Source organism: Calonectris borealis, chromosome 2, assembly GCF_964195595.1.
Source record: "Calonectris borealis chromosome 2, bCalBor7.hap1.2, whole genome shotgun sequence".
Lineage (NCBI taxonomy): Eukaryota > Metazoa > Chordata > Aves > Procellariiformes > Procellariidae > Calonectris > Calonectris borealis.
The window spans coordinates 24,265,467-24,288,775 of NC_134313.1; the positions used below are offsets into that span (position 1 = coordinate 24,265,467).

A 23,309-nucleotide genomic window follows, 5' to 3' on the forward strand; every position below is an offset into this window, starting at 1 on the left:
GCCTCTTCCACGCGTCCTTGTGGACCTCCACATGCTGCGTTGATACCCAGATACTCATCTCACCACATACTCTCACCATGCAAGCCTGTGAGGCTTAAACTTAAACAAAGCTGATGCTGAGACTTCGTTGTCAGCAGGGATGTTTATGAGCTGCTTTTGACTCCAGCAGATCACATGCTGTAGAGCTGGCGGGGAGAGAAAGGAAGTCCTTCCACTTCCAGGGAGCTCCGCAGGAGGAAATGGACAGGAAAGCTCAACGAAGCAGTCACCGTTCAAGAGGAGACTAGAACAGAGGAACAGGAACATTGAGAAATGCCACCAAAAAAACAAAGGTCAGCCATGAACTCAACAGCCAAAAAGAGTGCTGCTTCCCAGAATTTCTTTGCAAATGGCTCTGGCTCTCAGGCAGGTGTAAGTGCTTCCAAGAGCTTGTTGGCTTAGTTGCTAAAACTGATTACGAGAAAGTACTGAAATATTATTCCTGCTGAAGGTTAGCTGTCCAGCTTCTTAAAACAAGTAAAGCTTGTTACTGTCCCCCTGGAAAGTGAATAGAAGCAGATTATCATGAAAGAGATGGTGTAGAATTTAATTTAAAATCAAGATTCTTCATTATGGAGACTGCTCTGTCTCAAGCCAGGCTTCAGACAAATTGCTATGCAGAGACATTAAACAAATAATCCCAATGGTTACCCTTGGTTCAATTTCTTAGTTACCAAATTTCAGAGTGCTAGACACATCACTTATTTTTGATAGGCAACTCTTGTTTTTCCTAAGCTGTAGTAAATCCCACCTATTTTAAGAGGTGGATCCCAATCTGTGGATCCATATTGTGTGGCAACAGCCCTTCTTTTAATTTAGGAAGGTATATAAAAACCAGCATTATTATTTATATTGTTTTTCTCTTCCAATGGCTACCATTTTCTAGTCTCTCCATTCTTATGGCAGACTTTTCCTCATCCCTGTTTCCAGCCAGCTTTCTAGGACAGCTGTGCAAGTCTTCCCTCTTCAAAAACAAGAGTCAGCTACCATTTTTACTCTCAATAACTCCTCAATTTGCCTCTTTACTGTGGAATAAGTCTCAGCCCTCTCTCTCTGACATTTCCACATGAATGTCTAGCCGAAAGCTGTAGCTCCATACTGCTGACAGAAAACTCCCACTTTCTACCCACAGCTCTTCACCCCTTACTCCTTTCTCCGTTTCTACCACTATATTGTCTTTCCCTTTGGGTTGTACCTGAGCCCTTGGCTTGGTTTGGGTCTCCATCTAGATCCCCTCGTCCAAGTTAGGGGTCTTGCCGATTCTTCTGAATGCTTATTTCCAGGTCTTTGACATCTCCTCTGTGCAGCATCCCTTCTTCTAATGTATAGCCTTCACATACACTGTCTGGCCCTGCTCTTTGCTTAGAGAATGGCCATCCAGAGAGTTGCCCAAAAGATCATTCTCCTCGTCTGTTGCTTTCCCATGTTCGCCTCCTCTTCCTCACTCTTCGCCTCACCATCCTCACTCTATCTAGACCTCACCGCCTTCCTTCAAAACCCTGCTTTACCAGGATACGTCCGAGAAGTCAGCAGCAGCTGCCAGGCTGCTCCTGCTGTCTTCCCGGTTGCTGTCCTCGCTATTGCCTAGCTCCTCCCGAACCCCGTTGCTGCCTTTGCAGCATCCACCGGTGGGGTCTCAAACAGCACCTGGCACAGCTGGCTCCTGCTCCACGGCCAGGACTCTTTGGCACTTCCCAAATGCACACTGGTCACAGCCACACCGGCCTTTTTCTTAGGTCACACTGACAAGCAGAACAGGCATCCTGCTTTGAGAGAAGTTGTCACAGCTGCTAGATGCTGAAACAACTCTTTCTCTGCCTCTCTGTTTTCTTCACTGGATAAACGGTTCATGGGCAGCTGAGGGGCTCTCTTGCTCCTTCTTCGCCGAGTTAATCGTTTACTCTGCAAGGTCTTTGCTTTTCAGACTATATATGTTTTTAACTAGGATTTACTGCCTTGGCCCTTAGCATCCAAATTCATGCAAAGGCATCTTTTTAAGACCACATTTCTCTCTGCCGTGCCTCCTTCTCCTTTTCTGTCCTCCATCACACACGTGACCTTATTTAGTGACAGGGAACTGGACAGTCAGAGACATAAGGGCAAGGCTTGGGACTAAACGGGGCGGAGAGCAGGACGGCACATCCACAGTCCCCCCCGCCCGATGCCCTCTGCTCTCTACCTGCCGTGCGATCTTCAGCACAGCGGTGGCCGGGTAGGTTTTTTACTGCACTGTGAATGTTCAGCTGGTAAAGAGTTGCCCCAGAGAGGAGGGCTCGGGAGCAGCCCTGAGCCGCTCTCCCCACACTTAAAGCCACCGCGGTACTGAGCAGCCCTCTTTCTGAAGTGAGAAATCAGATAGCTCCTTAAAAACCTTGGGTGTGTTTCACCGCTACGTATTTAACGTAATTAGTTCCCAGGTCAAGGCTTACCACCCTGCGTTTTACACCCAGTGAACCCGGAACTGCCAACACCTTGCAGATCCGCTTTGCTGAATTTCCGGCACCTCCTGCCCAACCTGTTTGCTTCTCCCTCTTTCTCGTGCCTCATCATCTCATTTATTTTTCATTTAGTGTCCTTCCATCTGGAAAGACAAGTCTTAAGTGAGAGGAAATGAATCCCCAGCCCGCCTGCCCTCCCCCTCGGCACAGTGCAAAGCGAGAGCAGGCGGTATGAAATCCACGTGAGAGATCCCACCTACCCCGCTCAAGGGCTGAACACATCAGAGGAGCAGGACTTGTGGGGTCCGGCCCTTGGGTTTTGGCCGTCAGGGCAAGAAGCTGGTCTTTGCTTTGCAGCCATTACCTTTATCTTTAGTGGCATCACTCAGCCACCTCTCGGGACCATTCGATGTGCCTTAGACCTCTATAACTGTTACCGTAATAGGAAAACTTTCCAAGTGTTGCTTGCAGGTATGTTCTGCTGTATCCTGTATTTTCCAAAGCACAGTTTCTTTTTGGGCACAAACAGTCGGGTCCTGCACTTGCTCAACTTGACTATGGCTCTGCGTAAATACAATTCATGTATGTCTTGGTACGGGGCAATGAATTGTCAAAAACATACCCTAGGTGCTGATTCAACTTCAGCTGGAGCAGGATTAGCCCAAAATTTCAAACTTCCTTTGCAGTTTGCATCTCTTCCTGCACATACATTTTCCTCTAAAAAAAAAATCCAGGCTGTTTATAATCACAATTTATAAAGCTGTATCTTCAGTCTTAATCTCTTGCTGTTTGAGACAGAGCTACCTTCAAGCAGCTACCAGTGTATTCCCCTTCCATGCTGATTTAAATTAGCCAAACAATAACCCATTCAGTAATTAAAACACCCACAAAAATCAGAACAAAAAGCTTCCCATTTAAATGTGTTAAACCAATTCATCGGAGTGACACGATTAAAATCTTTGGGCCAAATCCTCCTTGTCCTCTTCATGTAAGCGGTGCTTTTGACAGCAGAGAGATGAGTGAGAACAGCATTTAGTCTGTACATTAATAATGTATATCCTTTGACTGACAGGGAATGGGCTGGCAGAACAAATGAAAGCACCCTGGGGTAAGAGGAAGAAAGCCTCGGCTTGCTGCTACAAACTGCACAGGCATGAAAGTACATTTTGTTCCACTATTAAATAAGGAGATTTGGGATATAATACTGTCTCCTTCTGCAGCCCTTCCATTTTCTGCTCATGGCAAAGAGGATAAAACTGTCCGCAGCTGTAATTGTTCCGTCCAGCGCTCACACGCCCAGGAGAATTAATCATGATCTGCAAAATCTACTGCTCTTAGCTGCAAAGCAGCATGCTTCTGTGTGGTAAACATCTACTGACCTTTGAGTCCAAGCACACCAAAGACTGTCCTCTGTGTCCCAGCACCACGCCCCGCGAAGCTGCCGGCTTCATGGCTGGGATAGCGCGTGATGGACACCCAGAGCCTCCTTATTTCATCTAGATTTTTCCCGATCGGAAAGCCATTACTGTCTTTCTTTCAATGAAGTCATTTGGGAATGGAAATACTGATCCACAGAGACAAGAGCCGCAATCCCACGTGAGCAGCCCCAAACCCCGTGGCTGCGGCGTGGGCAGAACATGCTGGGTGGGTGCCCCCGGTCGGCGGCGCGGGGCTGCCGCTGCCCACGAGCGGATGGTGCCGGCAGCCAGCCTTCGTGGCCGGGCGAGGAAATGTCCTCTGTGGCTCCTCTGGGAGCGGTGACAGCATTCATCTCTATGTTACGTCCTGGAGGGGTTTAATGTTCATTCGAGTTGGATTTACTGCTTTCCTTCATTTGTGGGTTGTTTTTTTTTTTTTGCATGAGGAATTCTAGACAGACATTATCTGGTGAATTTGATAATCTGAGGGAAACAAAGCAAATTCCAGGAACAAATTGCCTCAAATTTTGCTCAGTAAATAACGCTGCTTTTCTACCATCCTTCCAGCCATTTGATAGTGATTGTTGTAGTTAAAATGAATTCATAATGTTCCTGTCTAACTTCTGCCAAGCAACTCCTTCCTATTTGTTACTCTGGATGATATTTGTAATTTTATTGTTATTTTTTGTGCCTCCAGAGCAAAGCCAGAAACTCCTGCATCAGTGCTGAAGGTAGTCAGGGAGGGTGAGTCAATTGTAAAATTAAGGCTCAGTAACCAATGAAGAGCTGCTAACCAGGGTAAGCACCTTGTCTTTTCCTTGTTCTTGAGCACCTAATTTCTACCGTGATATAATTATTACACTAAAATATATTAAAAGAAGCTTGTTTGGATGCTTCACAGCCCGAAGGCAGGACGATGCCCTCATGCCTGGGCTCCCCTTCTGCCGAGCAGCTGAGCAGATCCGTGCGCAGCTGCATTTCTTCCCTGGCTTGCACCCGCACATGGTCATTCCTGGGACACGTGCCCAAGGCCGGCTTGCGGGAATGCCTGCAGCCATCGAGCCCCGTGGATGGATTGGGGCTTCCACAACCAGGCAAGCCCAGCGTTGAGACCCAAGAGGACGAGCGAGGACAGCAATGTGTGCGGGGCAGGGGTGCCCAAGGTGGAACGGTGGGTTCCAGGGGTGAGGTGGGCACTGTGAGGGTGGTGAAAAAATAATACCCCGGCCGATAACATTGTGAATTCTTTGTAACATGTAAAGAACCACTAAGAAACAGAAAGATGTGTAATCATCATGTGCACTAGTTTCCATCCTGCCATTTGAAAGCTTGCTTCTTCAGTGCCTGAAAAGCAAAGTGCCCGGGTTGAACTCCTCTTCTGGGCAAACGAGAGAAGATACACCCCCGAACAGCTCTGCTTCCCACCCAAGGTGGGGCTTGGGAGGGGTGGGGGAGATGTCTCCTCATGGGGCTTTGGTCCTGTATTGATTTTGACAATTAGTTTAGAAAAGACTTGACTTTCAGAAAGTCAATGTACATGAGGGCATTCCTGCTCCTGAATTTTGAATGGTTTTAGAGCATGACCCGGACTCCTGGTCTTCATATATAGGCAAGTAAATTGTAGTTTAAAAATATGATTAATTTAAAAATATTATTTCTCTTTCTAAAGTTTTTTTTAAGACTTTTAAAATCCTACTCAGCTGTCTGACTGAAGCTTCCGCAAAGCTTTTGTGCCACCCAAGCTATTGTTCAGCAGAAGCAGGGAGACATTGCAGCTCAGCTCTGCAATCCCCATGGTAGGCTGAAACGCAGGGTAGGTGACACCAGCAAGCTACCGGTGACCGGTGCGTGCCCGGGCCGTCCTCAGAACAGTGCTGCCTGTTGCTTGGCCATGTGGAATAGTGTCTGGCCACGCAGTCCTTACCCTTGAGGGTTTGAGGAGCCTGAGGCTGGTTGGCAGGAGATGGGAATGGCTGAAATATGGCGAAGAAAGCGGAGAGGGGACAAAACAGCAGGGAAAACTGGGACGGTAGGTGAGGAGAGGGGGTGACTGACCCAGAGGAGAGCGAGCGAATGGGGACGGGTTGAGTGACAAGAGACTGGCGTGAGCAGGGGTTGAAGGAAACGGGGTGCCACTGGGGGACGGGTGGGAGCAGGACTCGGCACCCCTCGGGGATGTCCCCTCCCAAGCATGAGATAGAGCCCAAAAGTCCTCTGCCATGAGGGAGCCCTTGTGAAATCAGGTGCCCACGGTGGTGGGGTGGTGCCATCCGCACCTGCACGTGGCTCCGATGAGCACTGGGGGGCTTGCTGGGCTCATGTTTGGGGATGGAGGGGTTAATTCCACATACAAAACCCTGTGGGAAGGTAGCAACTCCAGACGCCCACAGCTGGGAAATGCTTACCACCTACACAAACCTAAATTCAGCCTCTGGAAACCAGTTACTGTGATACAGTCTCTAACGGCAGCCCCACAGGCATCCTTCCCAGCGACGCGGGGCCCTGGCACCCTTCCCGTGCTCCGACGGCAAGAGGAGATGCAATCCCCCACTCCCAGTTTTGGGCTGTGGACACAAGTCCTCTAGCTCAAGGGAGGAGACAATCGCATTCTTTCATAGTTCATCTTTTCTTCGTTAGAATGTGGTATAACTTTGAGCCTCACGAGGTCAGGAGCGAAGGTGAGGATGTCTAAAGAATGATGGTAGGAAGCTGCAGATCCCAGGAGGAGGGAAAGTCTCATGGGTTTTCTTGCCTGATCGGGATAGACTATAACGTCAAGCCCCTGCAAGCTTCATACATTGTGTTGGGCCCAGAAATGCTACCAGGGCTGTCACTCTGGAGGCATTCAGCCCTGGAAAATACTGAAGCCTTGTATTTACCCCGAAAGCACACTGACTGTTCAACACCCAAGAGCGGCTGTCAGGGAGCGGGAAGGATGCGTGGAGGCTTTCTTGACCGAACCAGGGTGGGAATGTGCCGTCAGTAGGGCTGTGAGAGCAGCCGCCGATCCTACACTTTCCGCTTTCCAGCTCAAAAGCTTTTGCCTGCCTCCACCGCACAGCAGATGGTTAATGACGTGCTCTCCCCCAGATGTGGTGCCACCGGGACGCTGCCGGTTGCTGGTCCATCAAGAGGGGAAGGCACAAAGCCTCTGCAGATGCCAGTGCTTCTCCCTGCCCTGCTCACCAGCTCAGCAGCAGAGCTCCTGCCAGCTTTGGCGATGGTTAGTGCCTAATCCAGGCTTATGCTCAGAGGGGATTTAAACCAGGGGAGCTCCCCTGAATCGGAGACCCCATTTGCTGGTACCCATGTTACTGGTACAAAAATCAGGAAAGTTGTGACCAGCAGAAGTTGTGTCACAAGCTTCTCCTCCTGCAGGGCTTTGGGTAGCGGACCACTAGCAATGATCCTCAGGTGCTGTGTGTAAAGCATATTTTTTTCTAGCACAGGGCTAGTGTTGATTTGTGATGAGCTCCTTGCATATTACTCCAAGGCAGAAAAAGCAGATTGGGCCATAAGGTGTGACAAACTGCTGGAGTGTGTGAAAAATCAAACCAGAAACTTCTAGAAAGTTGTGAGATGCTCAAAAATGAGACTTCAAAATTTTATATTTGGGTATTTGAAGTTATGAATCAGTTCGTAATTCCCATGCTAGCAGCCCCACTGCCTTGGGCTCGCGTAGTTCATATGCGCTATCTGACAGTTAGAGGCAGCAAATAAATGAGCTTGTGTCCTGTCCCCTGGCAGACCAACCCCAAAATGTTTGTGTTGGGACCGAGGGCTGGTGTCTGCTTCCACACTTGGGAACCTAGATGGGTGCTGCCGGGTTTTCCGAGCCCAAGGGTCAGAGGTGTAAATCCCACTGACCCTCCTGGGGGCTGGAGCGAGGTCTGGCCTGTGTGACACGGTGCTTTCAGGGGGAGCCGGGGCCAGCGCAGCCCTGCCAGGCACAGCTGTGAAACTGCGTAGCCACTGGCACCATCGGCCGCTCGCGTGGTGGAGAGCTTGAGCGGGAGCCGGTGGATGCCTGTGGGCTCCAAAGGATGTCCTCCTCTCACCGGGCACGCGGGCTCAGCAGGAGAGACAGAGAGACTAGCCTCCAAACCGAAAGGAGAATTTTAGCCTCCTCTGGGAGATGGTAACAGTCCAAAAAAGAAGAATATGTTTTTGACCAAAAATCATGCCTTAACACCCTTTTCCTTGTAACTCTGCTCCTTTACCTAGCCAAAGGTGCAGGGGAGGTGATGCTCTCTCCAATGGCTCCCGTGGGCTGCGCTGCTTCTCACGGTCACCTGAGACCTCCCGTGGGAGCCGGCTGCTTGCTGTGCTTTGGAGGGGTGGAGGTTGTGCTCCCAGACAGCAGACGGGAGCGGGGGGACACGGTGCTCGTGTCTGATTCACCGGCTGGCTCAGCTGAGTTCATTTGTTCCTAGTTTAATGTTTTCTTTTATGAATTAATCAGAAGATTAGTTGCCAGGATGCAAAGGGCTTTGTGCTCTTTACGACTAAGCAAAGCTAAATAAATAGAGAGTTCGTTTTCTGAACCTTACAACTCTAAGATTTGGCCAAAGTTCCCGAGTGTCGCTGTGCTTCAGTCAGCGGCGTTATGCTGGCCGGCGTTTTGGCATCCTTCCTTATCCTTCCTTATCCTTCCTTATCCTTCCTTCTTCCCAGCTCCCTCCTCTGCTGAGAAAACCCTCATGGCCCCTCTCCTTCTGATAAACTTGCCCTTTCATCCATAACCTGCTCAGGTTTTTCTCTCTCTCCTCTCCCCCTCACACAGCTCCTGGGCCAGGGATCCTCCCCAAGACGCCCCAGCCCTCTCTCCTGCGCTGCGCTGCCTTTCTCCCTTGGTGCCTCGGGTGCCCAGGAAATCCCCCTTAATTAGGGCATGCCCAAATCCCTCCTCCTCTTCCTTCTGAAAACCATGGAGGACCTCACCTATCTTGTAAAGCACAGAGCCAAACCCTCAGGGTAAACCAACCACCCAGCCGGTGTGCTGCCAACCAGCGTCTGCATTAAGGCAGGACTTTCCTTCCTGCCTTTCCCTCTTTTCACAACCCTCCTTTTGCCTCAGAGCCCATTTCACATGGCCTCCTCATGGGCTCTGCAGAAAAACAGCTCTGCGAACCGGCATCCATGCCGCATGCCGGTGTTTTGGAATAAGATGCGGCATTTTGGCTGGCGCCCCACAGTATTCCCCACCTTTGTGTGGGGCTGGGGCTTCTGCACCATATGATGTGCTGGAAGGCAATGGGGTTCGGGGCATCAGCATCGAACAGGGTTTTGTTTAAAACATCCCTGTTTTACAGTGGATGGACGCTGTGATTTGCACCTAGATGCTGCAAACAGGGCTTAAGCTTCATACATATTTCAGAATCAAGGCAATAAGTAAGAGGAGGCTGAAATTAGCCCTTTATTCCTTTGCCTTCATGCCGGAGAGCCTTCACACGGCGGCGTGCCGCTCTGGAGCTCGTTGCTGCTGGAGCATCGGGGCAGGACTCCCTGCTGTGGTGGAGAAACCTCACCATGGGCGCTCCTCTCCATGCAGAAAGAACAAAACCCCACTGAAATCCACCTTCCTTCGGTATTCCTGGGTCATGGCAAACCTAGTGTGGTACTGGCAGAGCAACCAGTAATACATAACGCTGCATGAATAGCTACCAAAAGACCAAGAAAAAGCCAGCAGTGGTTGGCTAGATGTGTCAGAATTGACACAGCCAGAGCTGATCCTGCCTTGTGGCAGCCTGATAAGCTGTAAGGTATTTCCAAGGCTCTTCCAGCTCTGTTTTCTGTGGTTTCCATGAGTCAGTCCCTCCTGTAATTGTCCCATCCGCAGTCTGGGACTCTGCCCGTGGCTGGGGCTCATCCTCCTGCTCAGCTGGCTCCTCATCGAGCAGCTCCTCCAGCTTAATGGGGCTGGGAGGTGCTGGCAGGAGGTCTCATCCTGCTGGAAGCTCCTAAGGGCAGTCCTGAGTCTGTCACTGGCCTCCCGGAGCACAAATCCAGGCTCGAGGGAATGTACAGCGCCTCTTTTCCTGCTAAACGTATTCCCGGGGGGGGGGGCGGCAGCAGTTTAACACACACTCCCTTAATAAGTGCCTGCAGAAGGAAACGCAGCTTTGGCCAAAAGGGCAGCATTGGCTTGTCGCAGTCACAGGCTTGGATTAGCAGGCGAGGATAACGGCTCCCGGCTGCTGCGTACACAGATGCTGAGGCAGAGCATCTTTCACCTCTGCAGCGAGGGTATGGGCTGCAATGCAGCCCTTGCCGTGGCCAGCCGAGCCCATGGATTACTCAGGGCACAGCGGCCCCAGCCCAAAAGCAGCCCGGCTCGCTGCGGAGAGGCAGCGCAAGCCAGCGTTCGCACCGAACGGCGACCAGCGGCACGCTCCAGAGAAGCAGCTTCGTTCTCTTTGCATCCTGCGCTCAAAGAAGCGAAACACCTCTGCACCATGTGTTCAACAGCCGGGGTGTCACTTCTGAAGGCTGCCAAGCTGATAACAGCAGTAAAGCCCAAATAACCCACGTTCGCTAGAGCTAGGCTCCCAACCCAAGTGCTGCTGAGACTCTTGCTGTTCTGACTCACGCAGTTTATCACAGGGTCTCTCCTCTATCCCTGTATTTCTGCAGAGCAAATACCTGCTCCCTTCACTCTCCCATCTTTTTACCTACCATATCTAATCCATATTTTTCTAAGGAGATTATTTTCGTGTTGTCAAAGGTCTCTGGCTTAGGAAGGCCTGTATATCTAGCCTTGGTCTACCTCACTTACTGGAGCTGCTTGTATAGCATACCTAGGGTTTCGGCAATATTAAGGCTTGTATAAATTTGTTTTGCCCCTGAGCTTTCATAGCAGTAATTAGTTTAAAGAAACTGAGGGTGTATGAAGTGGCCCCATGAGAGCAGAGGCAGCTTGGCTTGGGCTACTGCCCCGGCCTCTTGCAACAGCTCCCCAGAGCATCTCTGCCAGCAAGGCGCAAGGCCAGAAAACGGGGACTCCTCCAGACCAGCTTAGCCGTCAGGTTTCACCATCCCCCTTACTGCCCAGGGCGATGTCTCTGATCAGAAGATGCCTTTTCCCTACCGGACGGTTGAGTGACGTGCAGGCCATGGTGCTGGGACAGCCGTGTGTCTCAGCAACCGATAAGCTGAGTTTTATAACCCATATTCAACAAGTGCCTTTACATAAGAAGGTGAGGTTGGTCACTCCAGGTCAGGCCACCCGGGCGCGGGAGCTGCCTGCAGCGGAGCCCACATGCGATGGGAGCATGGCGCACCCAGGAGGTATTTGCCCCAGCGCTCCTCCGATTTCCAGCCACTCAGCGCTAAACCAGGTGAATAAAACAAGCCATGGTTGGCTGGCAAAGTCATTTTGCTTTTCCTTCTGCAAATTTCCCCTGAGCTGCGTACAGTTGTTATTGTGCAAAAAATAGAGCAAGATATTTATTAAGTCTCAAAGGAAGGAAACTAGAAAAGCAAGCAGGAGCAGGGCACCCTCATTAACTCCTTCGGCTGAAAGTGGGGCACTTGCCTGCAGCAGCGGCAGCCTCTGCCCGGGCTGCGGGGATGGCACGCGAGGGCAGCTCACCCACCGCCCGTGGGCAGCGGGTGCGTGAGAGTGGCCAAGTGTCCTACCGAGATGACAAGCCACAGCCCTGCTGCAGTCTCAAAAGGTGAGGGACCATAAAGGGCTGTGGCCGCGCACCTGGCACCTACCACGCTGAGGGTCCCACCAGGTGCCGTGGAGGGCAAGTCCTGGGTCTTAGGTAGAGACAGGCAGGGATGGGTGTCTAAAACCCGGTTATCACCCCAGCGCTGGAGGACATGGTGTTTTCATCAAGTGTTTTCATCACCTCTTCTTACAGCTGAGCGAGAATAAGAGGATTTTAATGCGATGATGGCCTCTGTTTCGCGTGGCCCCTCCATGCAACTGCCCGTGTGCCCTCTACTCCCGGGGCAGGCTGAGCTGCGGCAGCCGCTGCCGGGCTGCCGGGTGCGGAGCTTCACTTGCCATTAACCGGCAACGGCACTGCTGGCAAAGCATGCTCTGGGGGCGTGTTACTAAAGATACACGCTTGGGCTGTAAGGCACGAGGTGTTTCTGCTGTTCCCTGAGACACCTTCAACACCCCATGGCCGTCTGTCTGTTCCCTTGTCCCCCCCATAAAGCACAAGCCAGGGCTAAAACAAGGCCAGGGACTCTCAGCCAGCTTCATCTGACTTTCCCTATTTCCATTAGAGTTATATGTTATGAATATCCTAAGAATCATAAAATCATAGAATAGTTTGGATTGCAAGGGACCTTCAAAGGTCATCTAGTCCAACCCCCCTGCCATGGGCAGGGACATCTTCAACTAGATCAGGTTGCTCAGAGCTCCGTCCAACCTGACCTTGAGTGTTTCCAGGGATGGGACATCTACCACCTCTCTGGGCAACCTGTGCCAGTGTTTCACCACCCTCATTGTCAAAAATTTCTTCCTTATATCTAGTCTAAATCTACCCTCTTTTAGTTTAAAACCATTCCCCTTGTCCTGTTGCAACAGGCCCTGCTGAAAAGTTTGTCCCCATCTTTCTTATAAGCCCCCTTTAAGTACTGAAAGGCTGCAATAAGGTCTCCCCAGAGCCTTCTCTTCTCCAGGCTGAACAACCCCAACTCTCTCAGCCTTTCTTCATAGGAGAGGCGTTCCATCCCTTTCCTATGCTTTTCTAAGAGCCTTTTCCATGCTTGTTTCACATTGAGATTTGACAGGATGGTACTGTTGGAGAGCTGCAGCCCACACTTGAGCCAGCTCAGCTCAGAATTCGGAAATCAATATGGGGTCAAATTTTGTTCAGGTCCATTAGCAATCGCTCTGTTGGATGCTGTGATAGAAATAAGGCTGTGCACTCAGCTGGTGAGTCCTTGCTTTGTTTTGTGCCGGTCTTCCGAGATCAAAGTCGTCAGTGGCCGCATTTACTCTTTTACCTGATAATGGCAAAACGTTTAGCATATTTTATATATTCAGGGCTCAGCTTTATCCTTCGGTGACAGGCAGCGCTTCCCAGAGAAGCAGCAGCCTTTGAGCAGCCCAGCGCAATGCATCGCTGCAGTCCGAGAGGGGACGCAGAGGAGAGCTGGAACAGCAGGAGAAGCCTTAACAGGAAAAATAATTAAGCTATAGCACAGTTCCTGGTTATTACCTGAGCAATATTTGGCTGGGGTACCGGAGCTATCATGTCCACCTCTGTGAAAAGAGCCATAGGCATTTTATTCATATGGAAATTGCCCATCACGCAGAAACTAGGAAAGCTCTGCTGTGGTATTGCAAGGGAGTGGAAAAATGACTTTAAAACCAGCAGAAGGTAACCGAGCATCATCTCCTCGCTTTCTGGTTTTCTGAGCCATCCCAGGGAAGAAATGGTTCAAAGACTGACAGGAGGGACTTTAACCCCCTGCAGACCTGGGGAGTGGAGCCCAGGGACACTCAGTGCTGTCTGGTGGGGTGCGGGTCTCCAGCCGTGGGCACCGCAGCGTGGGGAGATGCAGGAGGGGGGGACACGGACTGAGACGCGCTGGGAAGAGGCATGAAACCACCGCTCTGCTTTTACGTAGGATTTTGTGGCTCTCCCCGGCTTTAGCTATATGCACACAAATGTTTAAAGGGATTTGTGTTTACAGCTGCCAGGCGAGCAGGATACCATGCTGGGACCCCTCAAAACTCATTCCCTAGCTGAAGTACTGGGAAATCTTGCTCCTGACCATCGTCGCCTGCTCCAAAGACAGCACTGCCGGCAGCAGGGCCAGGGGCTGGCAGAGGGCACGGGCCAGGGTTCATCAACATCACCGCCCTGCCAAAAAATACAGCCTAAGAGTTTGTAGGGCTGAGGCTGCAGCGCCTGCACGTGCTGGAGAAGCCATACATTTGTTTGCTGCAAATGTCTCCATAGAAACTCCTTCTCTGGGGCTGAAGATGTGGATCCGAGCTGCGGCAGAGTGCGCTTTCTGCCCCCAGCACACCTCCACGAGCGGCCTCGGCAGTTTTCACGGCAGAATTGTTTGGCAGGAAATAATTCAGACTAATGTATCCCCCTGTGCTCCTGAAAATGTGTGGAATTTAAAATGCTAAATTAACTAAATCATTTTAAACATGCAAGCACTGTAATTATGAAGGGAGACAAAGTATAAAGCCTGCCTGTTCCAATGTTTTCAGGCTATAATCCTTGAAACCATCTAGTAAAATGGAGTGAGCTAAGAAGCAGAGAAACTGCACCAACAAAGAGCTGCTCCAGACTCTAACACAGCACTGCAAGCGCTCAAGAGTTTCGAAAGACTGGGGTCCTCCAAAGCCGGAGGTAAACTCAGAAACGGCTGAAATGGTTGAATTCCCAAACAGTCCTCGGGCAAACGCAGTGTCCCACGCTACCAGGAAGGTCCCAGTTGCTGACATGAGTGTGAAAAAAATGCCTTGCTGCCTCTTGGCCTGTGATTGACCCAACCAACAGGCAAGAGAATACATAAAGCGAAGGAAAACAGATGAAAATGAACAAAATATCTACAGAAGCAAAGCTGGTGACTGAACTGAGAAGTAGCTTTTGGCCAAGGGGCTGCACTGGGAGAGGGAAGATGAAATGCATGAGAGCAGGATATTTGGTGAGCAAGGCACAACCTTGGCTGCCAGAGGGTGTTAGAGGCTGCAATGTCACGATGGGATAACGAGAAGAATGCGAAAGCCAAGGGTGGGAGAGGGAGCCAGCCAGCATCCCAGATATTTAAGAAGCAGTAGGAGAAGGCAGAGTCCACTTCTCCTTTGGACTAGCTCCTTTAAAAGGAATGGAAAATAATTATGGCCCTGCATCATGGCTTCTTCATCCCCTGCTGTCCCAGGGACAGGACAAGCCCTGGGGACAGGCAGGGTCCCCGGGGCAAGGGGCAAAGCCGAGGAAGCACGTAACCCTCTTCCCTGGGTTATATGGCCAGGCAGCTGCCGCTGCACCGTGCCTCTCCATCCTCACCCTTTGCCGGGGCTTGCAAACTAAAACTGCTTTCCGGTTTTAGACCATCGTATTTCACTGTATGGAGAGAGAAAACACGGGAGCTTGTAATGCAATAGCCCATAATAGTGCCGCGCTCTTATACCAGGCTGCACTGGCATGGTAGCTTTAAAGATGCTATCACGTGGCAGCCCTGAAATGACCCTTTAATTCTGCCTCCCTCTGTTTAATTACTTTTTTTTTTGTATCTCTGGATTGTATCTGCTCTGAAGTCTCACTTGCCATCCTCTCCACTTCCAGTCCTCCTCTGCCTGCTCCCCGCCAGCCCCCCGGTGCCGATTCTCCCCGAGCGGGGACTTCACTGTGCCATGCGTGCCTCCAGACCTCCCCGCGGAGCCAGAGCCAACCAGCGGGAGAGGTCACACAAACACAAGCGCTCAGCTAAAAATAAAGCAATAAATAATAATAATAACAACAAGTTTTGGCCTCGCACCAGTGCCCAGTGTAGATCACGAGCTCGTCTTTGCCGCAGCCTGGAGCAGGAGCTGGCCCAGGACACAGGTCCTACCTGCCAAGCCGGCATCTCCGGCTGAGCCTGACAGCATCTCGCGGCAGTGGCAGCGCTCAAGCCCCGTCCTTCCACCTCAGCAGTTACCTCCAAGGGACAAATCCTGCCTGCAAGCCCCCGGGCTGGTTGCTGGCGAGCTGTGGACAGGAGGGAAGGGAGAAGGGTGAAGCGGGGGAGAGGCTTCTCCCCGCAGCCCCACAGGGCGGCTCCACCGCCCTTGCTGCCACCGCCATCCAGGCACTTGGGTCCCAAATGCCCCTTGCCCGAGGGGACGGCAGCCCCCCCAGCGCTGTGCCCATGCTGGGACACCAGGCAGAGGCGCCTGCAGCCCAGGCCCCTGCCAGCTGCGGGGGGACAGCTAAAGTGACACCCCCTCCGCCAACTCAGGTCAAGTCACTCCTTGCTCCTCGTGGTGCCGGGAGCATCGCCAGCACAGCGGGGCCTGGTCCTGCCACCCCTCGGGCACCAGTGACAAAGGTGGATTTGGCGGGACATGTTGGGGCAATAGCAGATGCTGGTGTAAGCAGCTCAGCGGGTGTAGCACAGCCAGCCACCCTCCTGCTTGCCATGTCCCTGTGTCCCCAGCAGCTGCCAGCCTGGGGCAGGGGAGATGGATGTGGCTGCTTTTATTTTGGCTCCTCGCAGTTCTGCTGCTTTTTGGCTTTCACCCTGATCAACATGGGCCTATGGGGCAGAAGTTAAGCCTAGCTGTGCTTCATCTTCCTCTGCCATAGGTTATGTACCATCAGGCTTTCCCAGGCTGGTCCCTGGGGATGTCTAAGCATGAGTCTCTGCACCCCCAGGAGGGGCACCTGCCCCCCCCAGCTTTGGTGTGGATCTCACTAGGACCAGCCCTGGCAGAGCTGCCGCCAGGGACAAGTGTCCCCTCTTTGTGAGCCACATGAATGTTGACAGCATTACACATACCCTGTATTGCAAATACACTTATTTGTGGGCCCAGCCTCCCGCTCATCAGGTACTAATGAGTTTTTTGTACATAGCCGCAGTGCCTTGTGTGGCAGATGGTGTTGGGTTAGATTTGGATTATTCCTGTTCTGCTGGTTTGTCTCTCAAATGTGCTAACTCATGTACTGCTTGGCTGTGCTTATTGCGGAAGCCCCATCAAGGACCCTTTCAAAATACACCTGCCTGGGTGTTTGCTGGGAGCTACAGCTTTGTCTAAAATGGAGAGCAATGCCTTCTGGTAGTCCTGAAAACAATTATTCAGCCCAACCGATCCTTGACCGATGAGGCACTTGGAAAATACTGATTTTCATTTCTGCCTAAATTAAACAGGCTTTATTGTACCTTGTGATTCCCTTGCCTGGAAATCGGTGTCATGGGTGGGCCACCAGCACTGTGCCCAGCACCAGGACCGGGGCAATCGGCGCATGTCCACTCCCCCTGCTGGCAGACAGTGCATGGGCAGAGCACAAAACTGTAGGTCCTACAGAAACACACCGTGATCTCTTGAGTTCAATACATATGCTAGGGAATTCTGACTCTTCTTTCTCTTTTGTCTTTAAAAACAAACCAAAACATCATCCTGTAGCAGCCCGCTCGAAGCGTGGCTGAATAGTCCTTCAACGCAACCTTGCTTTGGTGCCCAATAGAAAACACCCAGAGCATGTGACGAAGCCAGCCTGTCTGCAGCAGCACTGTGGCCACTCCTCCGTTGGCTTTGTCTCCAAATGCCATGGCAATTAAGCCTGGCATTGGGGAAAGGTGGGGAGCAGGCGCCAGGCTGCGGCCGAGCAGGAGCGCAGAGGGTAGGAAACCCCCGCGGCACCGGGCTGTCGGGCAGCCCGCTTGCTGAGGGTCCAGCTGCGTCATGCCGCAGGCGGCACCGCGAGGGATGGGTCCCCCCAAGTAGCTGGCAACAGCTGGGCAGCGTGACGGTGCGAGGGTGCCTGGTCCCACGGGGCGGGGACGCCATGTGCGTGTTGCAGCTTTGCCGTCGCAGCTCGGCACGAGCAGGCAAGTCTGTGAGGGAGATGTGAGGACATGCGCTAGGGGCGAACGAGAAGATCCAGTTGCCTTCTAGGCCAGTTTGACTCTCAAACCAGGGTAACCAGAAACCAGTGCCTCTCTTAAGACATTACAAAAAGGGAGGGGGAAGGTTTCTAAGAGAAGGCTGTGTGGGGGCTGTGGATGGACCCTGTTTCCAGCCCCTGGCTCTGCCCGAGGGCAGGACTGGTGTGGGGTCACTGTGGTTCCAGCTCTCTCAGGGAGCAGCCGGCCCTTGCCGGGGCTGACACGAGCGTGTCGTCTTGCAGGACGGAGGGGAGCTGTGAGCACAACTGGCACGACCTGCTGCGAGGGACAGCAGCTGACGGCACAGGTCACGCCAGCAGGCGCTGTGCTGTCCCCTCGCCTTCCCAGCACGATCATCCCCGCCTCACCTGTTAAATGTCTGCTTGCTCGTTTCTCAGCTGATTGATTAGGCTGCTCGATGGATTCGTCAGATCCTTGTGGCAGAGTCCTTTTTTTTCTTTGGCTGCTGCTGCTACCGACTTGGAGAAGGGCTTAATCAGCCTTACAGACTTCATCTGTCCCAGAGCTACTGCACATTGCAATTAATTAATTAATACTCAGATTGTGGTAACACTCACAGGCATCAGTCTTGTAAACAGCATGTAAAAATAGTATTTTCCCAATCTAGCAATCAATGCGGACGTTTGAACTATAAGCCCTATTTTTTCAGGGCCTATTAAAACTGTGCTGTAAACTGATGGGTGCCCTTCAGGACCTGGGAACCCCTACAGACGGGTCCTCCTCTGAAAGAGCTGTTTCTGTTGGAAGCCCATACTTATCCTGCCCTGAGGCTACCCTTTGCTTTTTATTTTGCTTCCAGCTTGAGTACTGATGGTTAAATACATGAGAGATTGAGAGCTTTGGCTCCTAAAGGGTGCTATTCAAACAGGCACAGTGTGATGTGCAAGACACAGATGCAGATTCTTGGGAGATCTAAGTCCCTCCAAAAATGCTTTAAATAGGCTGTCCCTCGCCATCCTGTTTCCCTCCCTGTGCCCTCTAGTAACGATCTGTCTTGTACAAACACCAGCCTTGCTCTCCAGGCTCCCAGGCCTGTGTCTCTTTGCTGAGCTAGCAAAAATGATGGGCAGGTCTTGTGCAGGTCCCTGGGAAGCCAGAGCACCAGTTCATTAAAATCCAAGCAACCAGACTCTCCGCAAATCATCATTACTCCAAGATGCTCGTGCCTGTGCTAGGTTTGAAGTCGGGGCCCAAGTACTCAAGGCCTCAGGACCACTGCTGATCTCCCAAGCCCACCCCCTCCCCTTTCCTCCATCCACCTCTCATGTGAAAGCCCCATTTCATCTCCTGCCACCGCAGCTCAGTCACTTCAGGGTAAGCATCTATTCATTATCATTCATTCCAGGTTGCTCACTCTGAGAGGGAGGAAAAACTTCTTCTGCATCAGGAGATAGCTTGCTGCTTGGGTCACGTGCCTTGCAAGGCAACTTTTCTTCTGTGAAAGGAACCAGAAAGTCCTCTGAGACCGCTTGACTTTGATTGCGTAAGTCACCTCCACTCTAAAAACAAGCAAATAGGTCCATTTAAAATGAAACTTTTCTTAAAGACAGTCATAAAGCAGCCTGTAGCTGGAATAAAGCAAGGTACAGATGCTCCAGGGTGCTAGGAACCTCCCTGGTCACTACATTTTTATTATAATTGTTCCACTCAACTATTAGAAGTTTTGCAGGCTGAGTAGCAAGATGAGAGGTGCTCTTGATTGCGTGTGGAGGTGAACTTCAGGCACACACCGAGCAGTATCTCCATGGGAATTCTGCAGCCTGCACAGCAACAGCCTCTGCCTCCTACACAAGAGCCAGCCCGCTCCCCCAAACGCCTCCTGCACCGGCACAGCCACAGAAACCAGCGGGCAAACGCCAGAACAGGCCTGCAGGCTGCCCGTGCTGTAACTACAACATGCCTAGAGAGAGTCCGAACATGCAAAGCCATAAAGCACTACTGTGAAAAGAATCTGCTGGCCCAAAACATGCACTAGAATGTAATCAAAGCTAAACCCGACTCACGGGGCTGCATTAGCCAGCCTGTGCAGATTAAATATATCTCATCACACTGCAGGCTCCGCAGGAAAAAGTCAGGGGGCAATTTTCTTTACTCCTACGCAGGCGAAGTCAGAAGGACCTGCAGTAAAAGCAGCTGATTTGCTCCAGCGTAAGTAAAACCAGCCTCGTATGGTCCCGTGGCTTGAGCATTAGGCAATATTTCAATGCTTAGAGGTTTTTTTCTGTTCATGGGAGAAACCAAAGCATGGAGTTGGGTAGCTGTGGTGCAGAGCTGTTCGTAGTGGCTGCTGGCACCACTGCGTCCCTGGCCATCACAGGACCCGCGGGAGAGAGCTGCTTCACTTGGCAGCACTGAGCAAGAGGCTCGGTGCACCGGCCCCCTCAGCTCCTATGGACGACTGCTCCTGCCTGCTTGCTCATCTTCTCTTCCTTGCTTTTCCAGTAGCAGCCTCTCCCGCTCCCCCAGAGGCATCCAGTGCCTTCCTCAATCTATGTGAGAAAATCCTGTGGATATTATGCCTCTGTTTCTCCATGTTAGCCTGCATGTCGAGAAAAGCCTTTATTATCTTACTATATGATATGGTATTTAATCGCTGCCCATCTAAGCTGAATAAAGGTGTCCTGTACAACTGCTGGCTTCAACCCTGGCACAGACAGCTACAACATATTGCTTGGTGCAAACATGGACCAAAGGCTGAAGTCCTTGTCCAGGCACAGCCAGGGCTTTGATGCCAGCAGGAATTTTGCCCAAGCATCTACTAAGAGTCTCATTGATCATTCCCAGTAAAGCTCCACAAGTATTTCAATTTAGGGATAAACCTAAATTGAAAACATGGGTAAAACCCGAGTGTTGAGACTGAAAAGAAAATGGAACTGGGAAGGGAAATGCAAAAGAGGGCAGACAGTAATAAGTACAGGCAGCTGTTGTCATGATGAATCCCACATGCCTGTAACGAGACAGTCTTAAGGTCATTGCCTGTTCATGCTTTAATATAACTGTGGAGACAAAGGAGGCTGAGCTTGAGGGGATCTGGGGGAGGTATGTTTTGTCCTCCTGATCTACCTGGGAACACAGACAAAATTTCTTCTCATTCAAACGATGACAAGTAACTTCACCCCAGTGTGATTATGGAAAACTGTATCTCACCCTATGCCAGGCTAGCACAGCGTGTTACACAACCTCTGGCTACTGAGCCAGGCACTGCAGGAGCTGAACTTGCCAGTGTCCTGGAAAGCCAGATCGTGGGAAGCTCACACCCAGTCTTGAGAGACATCTATAAGACTCTGGGCTTGAACTTTCATATGCAGTTTCACTATTTCCAAGACTGTTACTACAAGTAGATTACTCGTGCTTGTGACTGGCTACCATCCAGCAAGTCTGGAGCACCATGAATGGGGACACAGGGCCATTTAAAGCGAGATTGCTAATTACAGCTGGTGGTTAATGCCATGGCCGCTGAGTTACTTGTTTTAAACAACCACTGAGTGCAAAAATTATAGCTCTGGGTATGAGAGGCCCATGAAGCCATAAGCATCTGCTGTGGGAATCAGCTATGTAATTCAGAAAAGGTGATTTTTAAGCAGCACAATCAATCCAGGAGCCTTAGAGCTTCCTATCATTTTAGGAGCAGCTTCTGAGATAGACCAGGCCACTCTGGGGAAGCCTCTACCCTTTTCAAGACCTTCCACTTGCTCTTGAGGCTCATTTAAAGAAAAAAAGTATGGGAAAGCACCTTATGATTGCAAAGATGATAGCTTTAAAAACAGTGTGAACAAACACAGGGGTGCACACGTGGCAAATACCAGCTCGTATACAAGTGACCTGCCCAGTTCCCCTAATGTTGATTAACACTTGGTCCCTGGTTAATTATTTCTCCACCCTATTAGCACGCAAGGGGGACCTTGCTGTAAGAGGTGTTTTGTCTCTCTCTGGCAGCTTGATAGCGCTTGGGTCAATATGGTTCAAGTGTTGCCAACCTAGTCAAGGTCTAACCATGGAGCTGGGGGACAGGATGCCAGGTGGCACGGAGCAGGAGCTGGTGCCCCAAAGCACAGCCCGGTGGCCACCCCAACACCCAGAGCTGGGGCTGCCCTGGGACGTGACAGGAGCTGAGCTGCTGCCGAGTCCTGCGTTACATTAGCAGTCACACTTCAGACTCTGGTTGGCAGCTGTGAGGAGTTAAATCATTTAATTTTCCAACGAAAGCTCAGTTGCTGGCAATACCAGGAGCTAGGGTTAGCAATGCTGCATGCACACATGCATATACATAGAGGTATTTACCACCAGTCTTCTCTTTCTTACAGTGTTATCCCACTTGTACTGCAAGGGAGAACTGCATGGGACATGCGTGCCTGACCGCCAGGCAAGCTAGCCTGAGCCTCCAAGGTGTTAACAGCTTGACAACTCTCTTGAGGTTAATTCACTTCCGTCATTCTGTATCACCCCAATGGGTTTTCTTTTATTAAAAAAAAAATGTTTTTCTTGTTAAACTACAGATCTTGTACACAGTAACTCTGTGCTTATTTTCTTCTTTTGCTTGTAACACTTCTGCAACTTAATGCTTCCAGCCTTCTTTCTCCCTCTCTGTTCCCTACTGACTCATCTAGGCAGGTATTTTCTAGCCATCCTATGCAGCCTCCTAAGAGACGATGTTCTTTCCAGGTACCAGCTGAAAAGTGCAACTGCTCAGAATAGAGCAGAAATGGTAAAGCAATATGTCAGTCTGGAATGAGTAATTCAGTTCTTTGCATAGCAGGGGTTGTTTTTGTTACAAGAAAAAAAGTGGGGAAAGATCTTAAAGGCAGGATACCTTCACAGCAAGCTATACATTCCTCTGTTTAATTCACTCTTCAGGTGGAGTCACAAGTAGCTCTTAGTCTTCAATGCTCTACAGCGGTAAAATAGTAATTATCCTTAACTCCTGTGTCATTCTGCCTGCCCTTAACATCCCAGGAATATTATTTCAAGGAGACAGGTTCTTCCTGGAAAAAAAAAAAAATTATAAAATTTGAAATGCCATTTCCACATGGTTAAGACCACATTTGAGGTCATCTCTTCAAGGGACCACACGGATGAAGAGTACAACCTTCTGCCTTTACACATCATATTAAAAGAAGATCTCAAGTGCTTTGTTTTCTGGTGTTCTGGTCCCAGCGTGAGCACTGCCTGTCAGCGCCACCCACAGCACCAGCCACGGGGAGGACTCCTGCGGACTTCATCTTAGTTTTGAAGGTTTTTTCTGTAGGACAACATAATCCAAAGTAGCCCCATCCCAATTATTTCATAGCTCATGCTAACGTAGAACAGGAAGGCCAGGCCAGCCTCAAGTCCAGACTTGCTTGTCTCTGCTCAAGTGGAAATAAAAATTACTACTAAGCCGTGAGGTTTTTTTGCATGGGTAAATTCTGATGGTGAACAACCACCAGTGCTGAGGACCCAGCCAAAGATTGAGCTCACACTTCTAATTTATAGCATAAATCAAGATGACTTATGTGATGAAAACACTTGTATTATTTGCAGTGCTGTCTTGCTTATTCTATTTCTTTATTATGGGGAAAGATTGTAAAGGCTCCCCAAGTAGGGAAAATTACATCTCTTATTTCCTGCTGCCATTCAGAAGGAAGGAGATTTTCTCACAGTTTTTAAATTACAGTGTCTAAATTAAGTCCTGAATTAAGAGTATCCAAGGATGTTCCCAGTGTGGTAAAGGAAGGCTCTGCAAAAGGGTTAATCCTACCTCACCTAACCATCTTGGTGGAGTTCAACACGTTTGCTCTGGAGGCGCCTGACAGCTGGATCCAGTCCATCCAGTTGTGGC

General features: G+C 50.6%; 1 long non-coding RNA gene across 1 annotated transcript; it reads left to right on the forward strand.

The window, feature by feature from the left end:
- Positions 1-28: 28 nt before the first annotated feature.
- On the forward strand, positions 29-22,819 carry LOC142078595 (uncharacterized). The gene is made up of 5 exons (XR_012672284.1): positions 29-332; positions 3,698-4,429; positions 4,593-4,693; positions 18,837-18,974; positions 21,796-22,819. It is a non-coding gene; the product is annotated as an uncharacterized LOC142078595 (long non-coding RNA).
- The last annotated feature ends 490 nt before the right edge of the window (positions 22,820-23,309 follow it).